This window comes from Hesperophylax consimilis, chromosome 25 (assembly GCF_061612785.1).
Source record: "Hesperophylax consimilis isolate HC1 chromosome 25, BYU_Hcon_1.0, whole genome shotgun sequence".
Classification (NCBI taxonomy): domain Eukaryota; kingdom Metazoa; phylum Arthropoda; class Insecta; order Trichoptera; family Limnephilidae; genus Hesperophylax; species Hesperophylax consimilis.
In genome coordinates, this window is record NC_142860.1 from 5,873,012 (window position 1) to 5,888,035 (window position 15,024).

Here is a 15,024-nt window from a genome sequence, read left to right on the forward strand (position 1 = left end):
ACCTACCTACTTTCATTCGACAGCGAATAAACACCTGTATACTTATATTCGGCAGCGAATAAACACCTACCTACTTACATTCAACAGCGAATAAACACCTGCCTACTTATATTCGGCAGCGAATAAACCCCTACCTACTTACATTCAACAGCAAATAAACACCTACTTACTTACATTCAAAAGCGAATAAACACCTACCTATTTACGTTTGACAGTGAATTAACACCTACCTACTTTCATTCGACAGCGAATAAACACCTGCATACTTATATTCGGCAGCGAATAAACACCTACCTACTTACATTCGACAGGGAATATGTAGCTATTTTTAAACTTTTTGATGAAAAGAAAATCCTTAAGGTGAAAATTTTGGTATTATTTTTCATATTTATTTCAGCATCTTTTATTTACAACAAAGAGAGTTGATATGCTTACCTTTGAAATTCAGCTTTTGTTGACGAAAATTTAAAAGTTTAATAAGTTTTCTTCGAGAAAATCTATCCCAAATCTCATTGTGTGTATTGGTATTAAAACTTTTATTTGTTCTACAATATTCAAAATAAATAATAGTGGATATATTCGCATCAAAAATAATATTTTTGTATTTTTTCATACTCCAGATGGAAAATAAATAGTTTTTCAGAACCTAACTTAAAGTTGTTTTTTTGAAACATTTATTTGAATTTTGCTATTGTTTTTGTTAATGAATGAATGCAAATCTTGAAAACGGAAATTAACCCACTTACTGACATACGAACGAGCTGAAACTCGGCAGATAATTTCGTCGATGACAATGTATTCTATCTACTTGGAAATAACGTACGCACACGTGGACATACACGCGTTTCTCTGAAATCGGATGGCATTAAAGAATTAAATATACGAAATAAATGTCGGCATTTATGAAAGTTTCTTAATATAAGTATAAGGTATAACAAAGTTACCAAAAATAGAATCCTATGAAATAAACTTGTATAAAGGATTTGTTTGATATGGTAAAATGTTCGAAATACCTCGTTTAACAGGTTCGCTGCCACCCCCGCACCGGTGCGGTGTGAGGAGTACATACGCGGGGCCAACCACGCACCGGTGAGGTCGAGATTCATAAGCTCAGTTTCGTTAGGCATCGGGCTAAGTACGTTGTGTTCGTACCGGCACGGCGGTTGAAATTTTAAATTTTTTAAATATACTTGGCCTCCCAGTTGATCATAACTTTTTCAAGTGGCAGCGAACCTGTTAACACCGAACTGAAAATTCCTAGAAGGGTAATCAATTAAAATATTTAAGTATCTTCAATTCACCAATTTAGAATTTACTTAAAACCTTTCTATTCCTGAGGCTCAGATAAACAAACGAAATTGATTAGGCATAAGAAAGAATTTTGATAATGTTTATTATTCCATTTTAGGAGGTGGGTTTGTGCACTGCCGCAATTTATTGGATAACCACCACCTCTGCCATAGGTCACCCCAAGTGGTTGGCTACGTTTGGTGATATAGCAGGGGTGCCTGGGTTCATCGGGTGAGGTGTATTCAGGATGCGTCTGCCCACCACCTGCGTAGCATGCCAGATCGGGAGAGGCTGGTATTGAGGCCCTTGACGTCTCCAACCGGTCTCTCGACCCATCATTTTGTGCCACAACGGGAGGTACGAGTATATAGTTATATATCCGCACACACAGATTTCTAGATTCCTACACAACTCTCATACCCTTTGCCTTCCCAGACTTCCTATCCCAGGGCCTCATGTGTGGGGTTAATTTAAAAAAAGTATTCAACGTTTTGGCAAAAAATCAGTACATTGGGCAATTATAAATATGCTTAAATATTAAACAAAACCTTAAAATTTTTGGAGAATGACTCATATGTGAATTACTGCGTTTATAGTTAGTTACTTTGTTAAATAATGACAGTATAAGTACAAAAAAAAAGTTTAATGGATGAATATGCTACCTTCAAACGGAAGCATTCAAAATTTGCCGAAAACACACAATTTACTCAATCCATCAAGTTATTCTTTCAGCAGCGGGTTAGCAAAACAAAGGCATTGTTTCACTTAGGGGTGGGATACATTCAGCCAGGTAGTATACCTGTAGTACATTTATCATACCTCCTGACTACCCTTGGGTTTACCGCAGAGGCGTGCCGTCAAACGGTGATTTGGGTAAAATCAACTATTCAAGAAAACACTTCTTTGTGTTGTTAATAAAAAAACACGAAAAAATACATTTGTGTTGTAGGAGATACATTGTATTGACTCCAATTGCACGGAGAAAACTTACTGATAAAAATTTTGCCAATTTACTATCTCTTCAAATCTCTTAAAATTATTTGTAATCCTGTTAAATATGAGATAAAGGCACTAAACTAATAAATTGATAGGTTCATGAACACGTGTTCATAAAAAAATATTAAATTTTCGCTTTTCTTATTATATATTAACCCAGTTGCGTGAACACGTGTTCCAATATGTTCCGAAAGTACTAACATTCTATTAGGAAATGGCCGGCTGCACGTTTTTAAAAGGAGTTAAATTAAACCCCTACAGAATCGCTTGCAACACTTTTGAGTTCACACATCTAGCCCTTCGGAACGGGTCTGGTGATCGAGGGTTAACTTAACAGGGTGAAAACTTTTTTCATAAAATTGTAATTTTGTTAATAGTTGAAGTTAAGAATTTTATTTTTTTTTTTTCTTGAAAAAATGTATATAAAATGAATAATGTTCGTGAAATTAATAAAACGAAATGAATTCCTCTTTTGTAAAGTTATTTGATTAGCTTATTGGTTATGTTAACTAGTAACGATTGTGTTATTCTCATACCACACACGTTTTTATTTCTGTCGGCCCTTGACTACCATTACTCAAAACGTGCGGCACGCCACTGACTCCTGTGTAGTACACCCAGCTTACTATATATAATACTGCTTGTAGTAAAGTCAATATTTCACCCCTGAAAGTATCCTGCCTACGTTTGATTTAGTGCGCCAATTTATTACTCCCGAGCGAACAGCCGAGGAGCTGCAGATAATCTAATTGGATGTTTTTATTAAGGATTGGCGCAACTTTACTCGGAAAGCTCGCAAATTAATAGCAAATACAACTTGCCATCATTATTATTATTGCGAATTACCTGGGAAGTATTGGACTATAGCCGAAACTAAAATCAAGTGTAGGGATATCTGTAAAAATGTTTTTTCCGAATAGGGGTGAACAACAAAAGCTCAAATTTTCAAAATTTGAATACCGCACAAGAGTTGCATGTGCTCGAAGCCAGTGGTCAGTCAGTTATTGTGAGGATGAGGGGAGTTGTAGGGGAAGAAGATGGGGAGGTAGAAGACATGGAAGTTCAGATTTGATCACCAAGCAAGGTTAAAACCTTATCAAGCAACTTTTCAATTCTCAGTTGTGGTATTTCGTTAAAGTGATAATGCGATAATATGTGTGTCTACCACTCTGATGTGAAAATATGTTTTGCATAAATAATTTGTACAAATTAATTAAATATAGCGCAATGACAGTTGTTTTAACGACCATCATATTTGACATATTCGCATCGCTACGACGATCAGTATTGATTATTTCAACCATTGAAAGAATAACAGTCCCATGTTATGTCAATATACCAGAAGACGATTTGTGATTCATGAATAAATGTGAATGCAGCAAAGAGTTTGTGCCAAGATATCCCTACGAGAGAAGTTGGTTTTTCTGCTAATGTGTAGAATCTGTATTGTTTACCCCTGGCGTAAATTTAGAAAGATTTATATACAATTAATATTCTTATCTGACATTACATTTTTTAAATGTTGAGCGTAAAAATGAGGAATGCTTAAGTTATTTTAAAATTTTTATTGTATTTTTTTAATTTTTAAATGTATACCTGTCTACATAAATAATATTTCCACTGGATGCACTAGTAAAAGTACAAAAGGCAATATTTTAACTAATTCTTCAAGTACCATACGATGCATATTCTCTGAATATTTGTAAGCTGCCCAACGTTTTGCCAATTAGACAACTTTATACTGAAGCGTCGATTCCTCGCCTCTTCAAATACAAACTACATATTCCCATACAATCTAAGTCCTCAATAATAATAACCAGATCTTCAACAAACCTAACCCTTAACATCTCACTAAAACACTCCACCCACGACAAGGATCCTATAAATACTGTTCCATAAATGCTATAGCTGCTTGCCACCTACTTTGAAACAACCTACTGATAATTCACTAATACACAAAATAAATAAACAGATCACAGAATGGAAAAAAATAAAGCCACATAATTTTTCTTAAACCTATTCACCCCAAACTAAAGATAACACTACTTATTTGAATGTAAATTATGTTACTAGTTCTAATAAATAGATTATTTTTGTATTTCTATTTGGTAATGTTTTTAAATACTCTTTTGTTTTGGTATGTATGTTGAACAATTGCCGGGTGGCATGTGAAGTGTAAAGTGTGTGTTATATGGGAGTGTATTTGTAGGTGCTTGAAGCGAAATACAGAACAGTACAAAAATAGAAAAATTTATCCAATTTCTATGTTTCACATACAAAATTAAACGGAAATAGAAATATTTAGGTTAAGTAGAACAAACAAAAAAAAACCTAAAAAGAAAACAAACTATTATGTGGGACATACACATAAGCATAAAGCCAAGGTAGGAATTTTCAAAACCAATAATACATTGATATAAATAGATAATGCTCAATTACAAATACAAGGGGTAGAAAAGAAGAGAAAAAGGAAACAAGAACACGAAAAGAATTTTGATTTATTTTTTAATTATTTAAAACTATTATTTAATTTTTATTTAAACAAAATGCTGGCTGTTTTTAAACATATCTGGAAGAGAGTTATAGAGTGTGTTCGCAATATAGTAAAGAGATTTTATTTCATACTTTGTAGTGTGTGTTGGAGGATTGTATTGTTATTACAAGTATTGTGGTATTGGATGTCCTGATTGAAGTATCCTGATGAAGTGTGGGTTGATTTGTAAGGGAATTTGTAGGATGGTGCTTGTGATTTCATGTTTGGGAAGGACTATGATTGGAAGGATACAGGGAACTGAATGGATGTCCTTGATACGTGTGTCCCATTGAAGATCAAGAACATTTTTCCAAAACAGAGCTCGGTTTTGAACCACCTGCAGGTCAGCTATCAGTTTCTTTGAGGCAAAGCCCTAGATACATCAGAGGTAGGATAAGTGTGAATGTACCATGGCATAATACATCAAAGATAATAAGTAAATGGATAGTTATCCTTGAAGCCTATTTAGTACACCAGTTATGGGGGTAATTTTCTCCTTCACACGATTTATGTGGAAATTACTTACTCAATTTGTTTTAAATACCTTCTATGCTATCTATGAATCTTTGTCTTATTTTTATGTTTCTAATTTTCGTTGAAGAATTGCTTATATTGTTTAAAATTATTTAATACAATAATGTGAAGTTTTACTCAAAAAGTTATTACAAAAATAAATTTTAATATTTTTCCAAATGTAGTTTGTGCGTGTTAGCAGTCTGATTTATTAAAAACCAACCTTTAAAGTCCTTGTTTTAGAAATATGTTTTATGCTCTGATATGTTGATTTACTGGAAAACTGTGACTTATTTAATATAGAAAAAATAATTTATAGACATTGCGCATAAATATATTCAGTCGGTAAATTAGGTTGCTTGACATAAAAATATGAAAAAATTTACTTTATTGGCTTTTCATTTTATAATTGTAAAAATTAACTTTCATTTGTTTGTCCCGCAAGCATTCATATACCATTCATCCGATTTAACTGAAAAATTCAAAGTTTGTTCTTATTAATGCCAGGAGTGTTAAGAGAGTTAATGCTCTGCACTTAAATGAGATACGGAGTAGAATTAAAGTCTACCTAATGTAGTTTTTTAACAGTAAAAGTGTGGATTTCATGATATTACATTTAGTGAATGGTAGAAAAAGTCGGGGATGCCCGAGGAAGACACGAATTCATGAATCGATGAATTGACATGAATCGATGAATTGACATGAATCAATGAATTGACATGAATCAAATTCATGAATCAATGAATTGATATGAATCAAATTCATGAATCAATGAATTGACATGAATCAAATTCATGAATCAATGAATTGACATGAATCAAATTCATGAATCAATGAATTGATATGAATCAATGAATTGACATGAATCAAATTCATGAATCAATGAATTGATATGAATCAAATTCATGAATCAATGAAATGACATGAATCAAATTCATGGTAAAATGAGACTAAAATGATGAACGAAGAAATAAGTGTAAAGAGAATGTATGACTTGGAAGTGAATGTTTGAAGAGGCCGAGGATGCCCGAGGAAGACAAAGCACCATCAAGTGAAACAAATGCTTATTACAGTAAAACAATATTATTTATACCTTAAAAATGCACCCAGTTGTCAGATTGTTTAAATTTGGGAGGCGGGTTTGGGTACCGCCGCCCCGGGAACCATTTATTGGATAACCAACATCTATGTCATTGGTTCACTACGTTTGGTGATTTTGGAGAGGTGCCCGGGTTCATCGAGTGAGGTGTGTTCAGGATGCGCCTGCCCACCAACTGAGAGGCGTGCCAGATCGGTAGAACCTTTTTTTTATATTAACTCCACACAGGAGGCCCCGAAGAAAATAATTTTCCTCAGGGCCATGTCATCTTTGGGGATGCTTTGTGGAGGGTCTTTTTGTGAAGAGGAAGGAGTGAAAATGGGTCTTGAAGAGTCCCAAGTTGTAGGAGGGAGGAAACACAGAGGCCGGCAGTTCGTTCCACAGCCGAGCTGTTGAACCTAAGAACTAATCCTAACCTAAGAACGAAAGCCTGGTTTGGTGAAACCCTTTGATTTCTCAAACTGGTCTCTCGACCCATTTCCTTGCGCCGCACTGGAAGGGTTATATTCATATGTCCGTCACTCGTGAACACATTCCTACCCAACCTTCATGCCAATACCTTTCTAGAACTTTCCCCCTTCTCCACACAGCATCCCAAAAGATAACATGGGGTTAGCGTAAAAACGTACTCTAGAATTAACAACTTCAAAACATTACTTCAAACCATTTATAAGTCCCCGAGCAACACTGAGAATTACACATCAGTTTGCGACAAGTAAATAACAGGTCTAGCAACATTACGTTTGTTATATTTAATCTGACCAACCCAACTGCATGATTAATTATAGTACTGTGTCCGTTTTGCTTTTGCCTCATTTTAATTATTATTCTTTCCCACAAAACACGAACACGATGAACGAGTTAATGCATTAACTTTATTTAAATTCATTTTATATTTTAATGAGTTCATTAAAAAATGTTTATTGTGAACATAATGTCATAAACGTGGTATATTAGACAATAACGGTTTTGTTATTCGAATTCATATTGAAAACAATACAAATAGTTTAATTATTATAATGAATATTTTAAAAGATAATTAGATTCCAAAAGTACATTATTTGGAATGGATATTAATAATTTATTGATTTTTCAGGGAAATCAACAGTTTACAATAAGGTTTATATATTTTTGTGCCCTTAACTGAGAAACCACTTACAGATATTTTTAACTAACTAACTAATAATTTAATCCTTACCGAACCAGGCAACTACTCGATATGGACAGAAACTCACTGAGGGAACTGGTAGGACTATTAACGGGACACTGCCATCTCAGGAGACACATGCAACTGTTGGGAGTGGAAAACATCAACATCTGTAGGAAATGTGAAGAGGAGGAAGAGACTCCAATTTACCTATGGTGCCAATGTCCCGCTCTGCTGGGAATAAGGCTCAGATACCTGGGAAGACACAGTATGGAACCAGAAGACATCGCCACATATCCAATGACAGCCCTGGTGAACTTCATAAAAGGGACCGGGTTACTGGCAAGGGAATGAGGTAAAATGGGAAATAGTACAATGGGCCTATGGCCTAAGTGCTCGCGGGGAACGTAAGTAAGCCGCCTCCGACTTTAAAAAAAATATATATATGTAATTTAATAATAATAACTTAACTAACTTATTAACTCACATTGTCTAAAATGATAAGCAGCTAAAAAAATTTATACACATTGTTTGTATAACGGAAGAGGGTAGTTTATTTGCTGTATGCAATTGAAATTTCTCATCGAATTTGGGGAGATTTACAAGGTATTTTTATTTATTTATTTATTTATTTAACGCCCAGAGGGCTTTTACATGTGGGTGGTACAAATTTAATGACAGTTTTGAAACATAAGAAAGAAAAGAAAGAAATAATAAAAATAAAATTACATAAGTATATGCGAGAAACAAAATTAAAAATATCAAGAACATAAATTAAAAAATACAGCGATTTGACTGGTTTACAAAAATATAACTTCCATTTAGGAATAGTATTGAAATAGGTCTTTTACATAATCCACAAAATTCGCAAAGTTAATGTTAAATATATCGACATCACCTAAGTATTGGTTTCCCATAGTGTGAAACCGTTGTATTGGGGAGTTCGCAATGTAATTTCGCTTATGTGTGTTGCAGTGGAATAGTGTATTTTGTCGTGTTGTTATTGTAGGTATTCGTAAGTTTATGAGTTGCAGAAGTTCGCAACAGTCGATTACTTGTATGTATAGATATTATGTAACCTCTTTGAAGATGTCATGAAAATAAAACCATTTTTTTGAAAATACTTATTGGTTTTTAATTTGTTTGTATTTGAAATACATAATTTAATATTTATAAATTGAAATACTTTAATTTTAAAATACGATCGTTGGAAAAAAAACACATATATTTTTAATAAAATAAAATACTTTTTTGTTTTAAAACCACGATATTTATTAATTTAAGAACCGACCGGTTTCGCTTTACTTAAGCATCATCAGGGTACAAATTAATACTAAACAAGAAGTACATAATGTGTGTATATATATAACAAAATATAGAGGGAGACAACATGATACAAATATAAGCAACACAAAGACGGTCATAAAATACATTAACATAAGTGCACAAGTAATGGAAAAACCGCTAGATAATTATGTAGACTAATGGGTTATATCAATAAATCGGGAGAAACAAAGCATCAACTGGCATGGTGGTAAGGAGGTAAGGAGAACTGGGATTTTTTTTTTTTTTTTTTTATGGGTTTATTGGAAACAGACCTAATATTGGACTACTTGATATGTCTAATTGATTATTAAGTATCTGACTTTTGGTTTTTACAGCTTTTTTAATTTCTAGTGCCTCTAAGTTGTTTAGTCTGTTACCATGCCCGTTTTTATGTAAGATGTTAGCACCGGTGCTATGACAGAATGTATGATCTTTATCGATCAAATGATTTGCGAATTCGGAAAACCCGTTATTATTGAGGCAACGAAGATGCTCCTTTATCCTAATATTAACATTACGTGATGTCTTACCGATATAGAAAGCCGAACAATTATTGCAATTTAATTTATAAATCCCCGAATGACTTCATTTATCGTCCTTATCTTTAGAATTAATTAGAAATTTACCTATATTGTTATTAGTATAAAAGGCCGGTTTGACTTCAGAAGGAAGGTTTTTTACACTTAAGGTAGAAAAGTGATTAATAAATAAAATTCGCCGCCATTGAAAATTAATATTATTATCATTGATTTGAGGACAAGGACTAGCAAAGAGGAAGCGATTAATGGCTATTTGTTTTAGCTTTTTATTTAAGATTAAATCTATAAAATTTGATTCATAGCCATTATTTACTGCTATGTTTTTAATTAGTTTTAGTTCACTATCAAAATTACTATCGGACATTGGAATTGTGACTAAACGATGGACCATTGAATGGAATGCGGAGTGCTTATGTGAAATAGGGTGATTGGAGGTGCTGTGTATGACAACGTCAGTATAGGAGGGTTTACGAAAAATGTTAAAATTAATTCTGTTATTAACGATCGATAAGGTAAGGTCCAAAAAATTTAAGTTTGAATTTATGCCTATTTCTAATGTGAATTTAATCTTATTATGAAAGGAGTTTATAAGTTTGAGGAAGGAATTCAGTTGACGCTTAGTCCCTGTCCATATACACAAAACATCATCAACGTATCTTTTCCAGTACAAGACATTTTTAATAAGATGTGAGGTACTAGATAAAATTTTATTTTCTAAGTTATCCATGAATATATCAGCAATCAGAGGACTGGTAGGGCTCCCCATAGCTAGGCCGTCACGTTGCTGATATATAACATTATTAAATTGAAAATAATTTTGATTCAGGCATATATTAAACAAGGAAGTTAAATCTTTTATCAAATCTATAGAGAGATCGGAACTATTTAATAAATCAGAAATTAAACATTTACTCTCTTCTATGGGAACATTGGGGAACAAATTTACAACGTCAAAAGAAATTAGTGTAGAATTACTAGGGAGAATCATATCTTTCAATTCTTCTACTAATGAAAAAGAGTTTTTAAGGGTATGTTTAGGTGAAAAAACATTGGTATTTTGAAACACATTAGTAATAACGGATGATATTTTAAAATTTGGGGCGTTACAACATGAAACCACTGGCCTGACGGGGCAATTATTCTTGTGTATTTTAAGGAACCCATATAATTTAGGAGTTTTGGGATTTTTAGTTAAAAATTTAACTTTGTGATATGATTCATCTTTGAATATTTTAGTTTTACATGCTTGAAGTGTTTGTTTCACATTTTCTTGGAACTTATTGGTTGGGTCTTTCGCAAGTATTGCGAAATTGTCACTGTCAATGAAGTCCGCCACTTTAGAATTATATTCATTTCGAGGGAGTATGATCACTGTATTCCCCTTGTCCGCTTTCGTGAGGATCAAATCTTCATCTGTTAGTTTGGCACGAATATTCTTCACTATAGTCAACTCAGGATTTGGGTTAGGTTTAAATTTAGGTATTATTTTTTGTAAAGTTTAAGCACTTTTGTAACAGAATTTTTTCGGTTTACCACATAGAGCTGTGTCTATATCCACTGCTACCTCTTCTATTGCCGCATTAAAATTATTATTCGAGTATTTAAGGTTATATTTTAATCCCTTTGCCAATAGGGATATCTCCTCAGGAAGAAAATGTACAGAAGACAAAGGGGTTACAGGTTAGGGGTTACAGGGGTACAGGTTCTTAAATTAATAAATATCGTGGTTTTAAAACAAAAAAGTATTTTATTTTATTAAATATGTCAAACCACAAAGTGATTGCTTTCTACAATAACATATATTTTTACTCGATAACACGATAATTTCATAGTAATAACACATTTCATTAATTTAGAGATTTTTATCTTGTTTATAGGATAAAAAGAAATTATAATAATTTCGAGAGAATACCCACAAATTGACATCTTGGCATTGTTAGTAACATTGAAAGTAGTTCTAATTTGCTGATGAGTAAATTTTACAAGCTCGTCGTTAGAGCTTTTTCCTGCTCCAGATTGCAAACTGACTATCAGCTTTTTAGTTTTAAATGTAAGACCTCAAATTACAATAAATATCAAAGTAGGAAACAACAAGATCAATAGCAAGTAAATATGAATAAGTAAAAAACAGTTGATGGAAACAAAACTACTAATTTGAATGATAATTATAAATATTACTAAAAACACATGCAACTAACGCTATAAAAAAGAGTGGAGAACCTGTTTGTCCGATTTGTGCAATTATTTTGTGACAATTATTCGCAGTTTCTTTATTTTATGCTCGTTTTGAGCAAACACATTATTTAAATTTTTATGTTTATTTATACATTTTATTTTACTGTGGGTTTATTTATACACTTTTTAAAAATACTGATAAAATAATTTTTTTTCAAGTTTTAAAAGACATTTTAAAAGTTCACAGCAGTTAAGAGCCAGTCCCTTTGGAGAAAGGTTCAATCCTCAGTCAAATAATTTATATTTATTTTTAATATCTTAAAAAGATAAATTATAGTAAAAAATTTCTTTGGCTGGATGAAGCTGTCATGTTAAAAATCAAACGATATGAATAAATTGATGACACAATTTATTATTTAGTTGTATTGCAGAAAATTAAAAACCAAAAAATTTCGGTATTTTTTTTAAAGGACTTTCAAGAACTAAACAGAATCCGATATTTTTAACTGTGCTAGGTAGAAGTTAGGTAACTACTTACAACAAATCGCAAAAATTAAACGTGTTTTATTCGGTGACCGGATAAATCATCAAAATAATAATTCATCACATCTTTAAAAAGTTATATAAAGTCATGGAAAGTGATGAAACAAAAAATTCTAACTGGGTTAAGTAGGTTAGGTTAGGTAAGGTTTAATTTTTTTTTCCATCGTTTAAAGGTGTGTTGTATAGTCACTCTGTTAAGTTATCATGGAACCGTTTTATTTGAACACATAATAAAAATGTAATTATGGGAGGCTCTGAGGAAAATGAGTTCCCTCTAAGGCCTATGACATCATTAGGGATGCTGTATGGTAGGTCTTTTTGAAAAACGGAAACAGTGATCCTGGGTTTTGAAAAGACCCATGTTTAAGGATGGAGGAAACACAGTGGCCAAAGTTGAGCTGTTTAACTCAAGAAAAAATGTAGAAACGCGTCATATGCGTATATTAGATTATTAACTATAACTTTTCTTTTTAAAACTGTCGAAGGATATGCCCATCAGTGTAACATAAACATCGAGGAAGAAGAGTTTACAAATAAAAAAGCATGTAACAGAAAAAAACATAGAAAAATAATTAACAGATCAATATGTTAACAGGTTAATTCAGGGCCCAATGGCCGAGTGGTTAAAGGCATTATCCCATATATCCATATATCCTGGGTTCTATTCCCATTTGACACCGTCATCTTTTTATTTTCTATCTTATTCTGTGACGTGTTTCGTTTACATTTGTTAGTATTACCTTCTTCTTCAATGATTCATTGACTAAATAAAGTTTCATAAATGTCAAAAAAATAATAACCTTACATCCACCAAACAAGGCTCTAGCGTGAATCACGTTTAATTTTTTTCGATTCCGGAAAATGATTACGGCAACAATTTTATTTTTTTCATGAATATTATTGAAGACATATTGAATAATATACTTTGATAAAAAAATCAAATTTTCTAAAAAATTATCATGCTCCTTATGCCATAATTTCCCAGTAGGTTTCATTCGCATTTCAGATAAATCAAGTTTGACGCAGGAAAAGGTTTATGATTTTTAGACATTTCTTCCTATTTGTATCTGTTGTTGCATATTCCCTAGAGCGGCAGAGCTTTAACGAGTCCTGTACAGGCGTACTGTACCCAATAGAGCCTTCCCACAGGCTTCCACAGCCTGTGAGAGCCTTTACGATCCAGTGTTGAAGCCTTTAAAGGCGATTAAAAGGAACGTTTCGATTCTAGTGGCCTGTTTGTGGCAGGAAAATAAAACTGAAGTGCATCTTAAAAAAATATAAAAGTTTCAAAATTTTATGAGGGTGTTCGTAAATCTGGAATGTTTTTATTTACATTCGCATATTTTAGGTATTTATAGTATTAATAAATAAATAGCGGTGTTTTAGGACTGAGATTTAATTCTAAAGATTTTGAAAGATCAGGGAATAATAAATATAAACATTTTTATTTTATCATGTTAGAACTAAAAACGTACTGTGGAACAACTCCTGACAATTTAATTTAACATCAATATTATTATATTCTTCCAAGAAGTAAATACGAGTAGTTCTGTTATAAAGCTGTCACGTTAAAAATCAAAATATATGAATAAATTGATGACACAATTTAGTTTTCGTGTAACTGCAGAAAATTCAAGCCAAAGATCTTCCAAATAATAAACAGTATCCGAAATTTTCGTTAGTGTGCTAGGTAGAAGTTAGATATCTACTTACTACAAACCGCAGAAATTGAACTTGTGCTATTCGAACACATCATAAAAATGTAATTAAACGTCATGTTACCCGAGAGTTTAGACAGAAAAAAACTGAATATTCTCCATTGAAATTTATAGTATTATTTGTGAACAAGTTCAACGCATTAATATATAGCCACAACCTAGTGGCGGTGACATGCTATTAACCAAAACCATCGCTAACCGAAAATATATTGTTACCATAGACATGAGAATATGATGTTTACAGTAGGTTTTAATTAATATTTTAAATTCCACTGACTATCGAAGTGGCGACATTTTTTAAACCACTGAATACATTTTGGAAATGTAATCAAAAGAAAACTGAAGTGGACGTTGTTTCTTTTTTCAAAAAACTCGGAAATTTTTCACCCAACGAAAAATTGCCACACGCAACGTTAAACTTTAAGTATATAGGTAGTAGAGGCTATATTAGTCTAATATCTTCGTTTAGCCTCCTTAGTAAGCTTTCTAAAAGAAGAAGAAGATCGCTACTTCTAACAGTTAGAGGGGACGTTCTAAAATTTGGCCCCTTGAGGTGATTTTTTCACGAAAACGGCGCTATACAAATAATCGAACCATTATTATTTAAAAAAACTAATTGAAGTAATAAACATAACCAAAATATTTAATAAGGCCTTGCTTTTTATACTTCTAAAATCTTAAGTAGCATTTAAAGAAACTCTGTGTATTTTTTCGTACCTATTACATGTTAAATAACAGACTGATTTGTGTTGTTTATAAGTTTCGGAGTTTAACAAAATTTTTCTGTAGAGGTAATTTCATATGAATATTTTACAACCCGGAAAATGTAAAAAAATTGTCTTCAAATATGTAATTATATTTTAAAGTACTTACTTAAAGGTTAAACTGCACAAAATAACTATATTTCGTTAATGATTTGAGATTTTCACGGTCAAAAGAACTAAAGTAGTTATTTATTTTTGTGGTATTATGCCGTTCGCTACCTAATTGTTTAGCCAAATTACAGTGCGCAGAACTGCAATTTGCAGTACAGTGTACATTATCAGGGCAGATGCGTAAACATATACGTGTTACATACAGGTCTGTAAAGGCATTTGGCGAAGATGGTAGAGTTGCCGATTCCAGTTCCTGGGAACGCAGGTTCA

General features: G+C 32.6%; 1 protein-coding gene across 1 annotated transcript in view; it reads right to left on the reverse strand.

Moving 5' to 3' along the window:
• The window catches only part of LOC149411473 (tyramine/octopamine receptor-like), a 109,716-nt gene that overhangs the window by 71,110 nt on the left and 23,582 nt on the right, over positions 1-15,024 (reverse strand). The gene's annotated exons all lie outside the window — the stretch shown is intronic.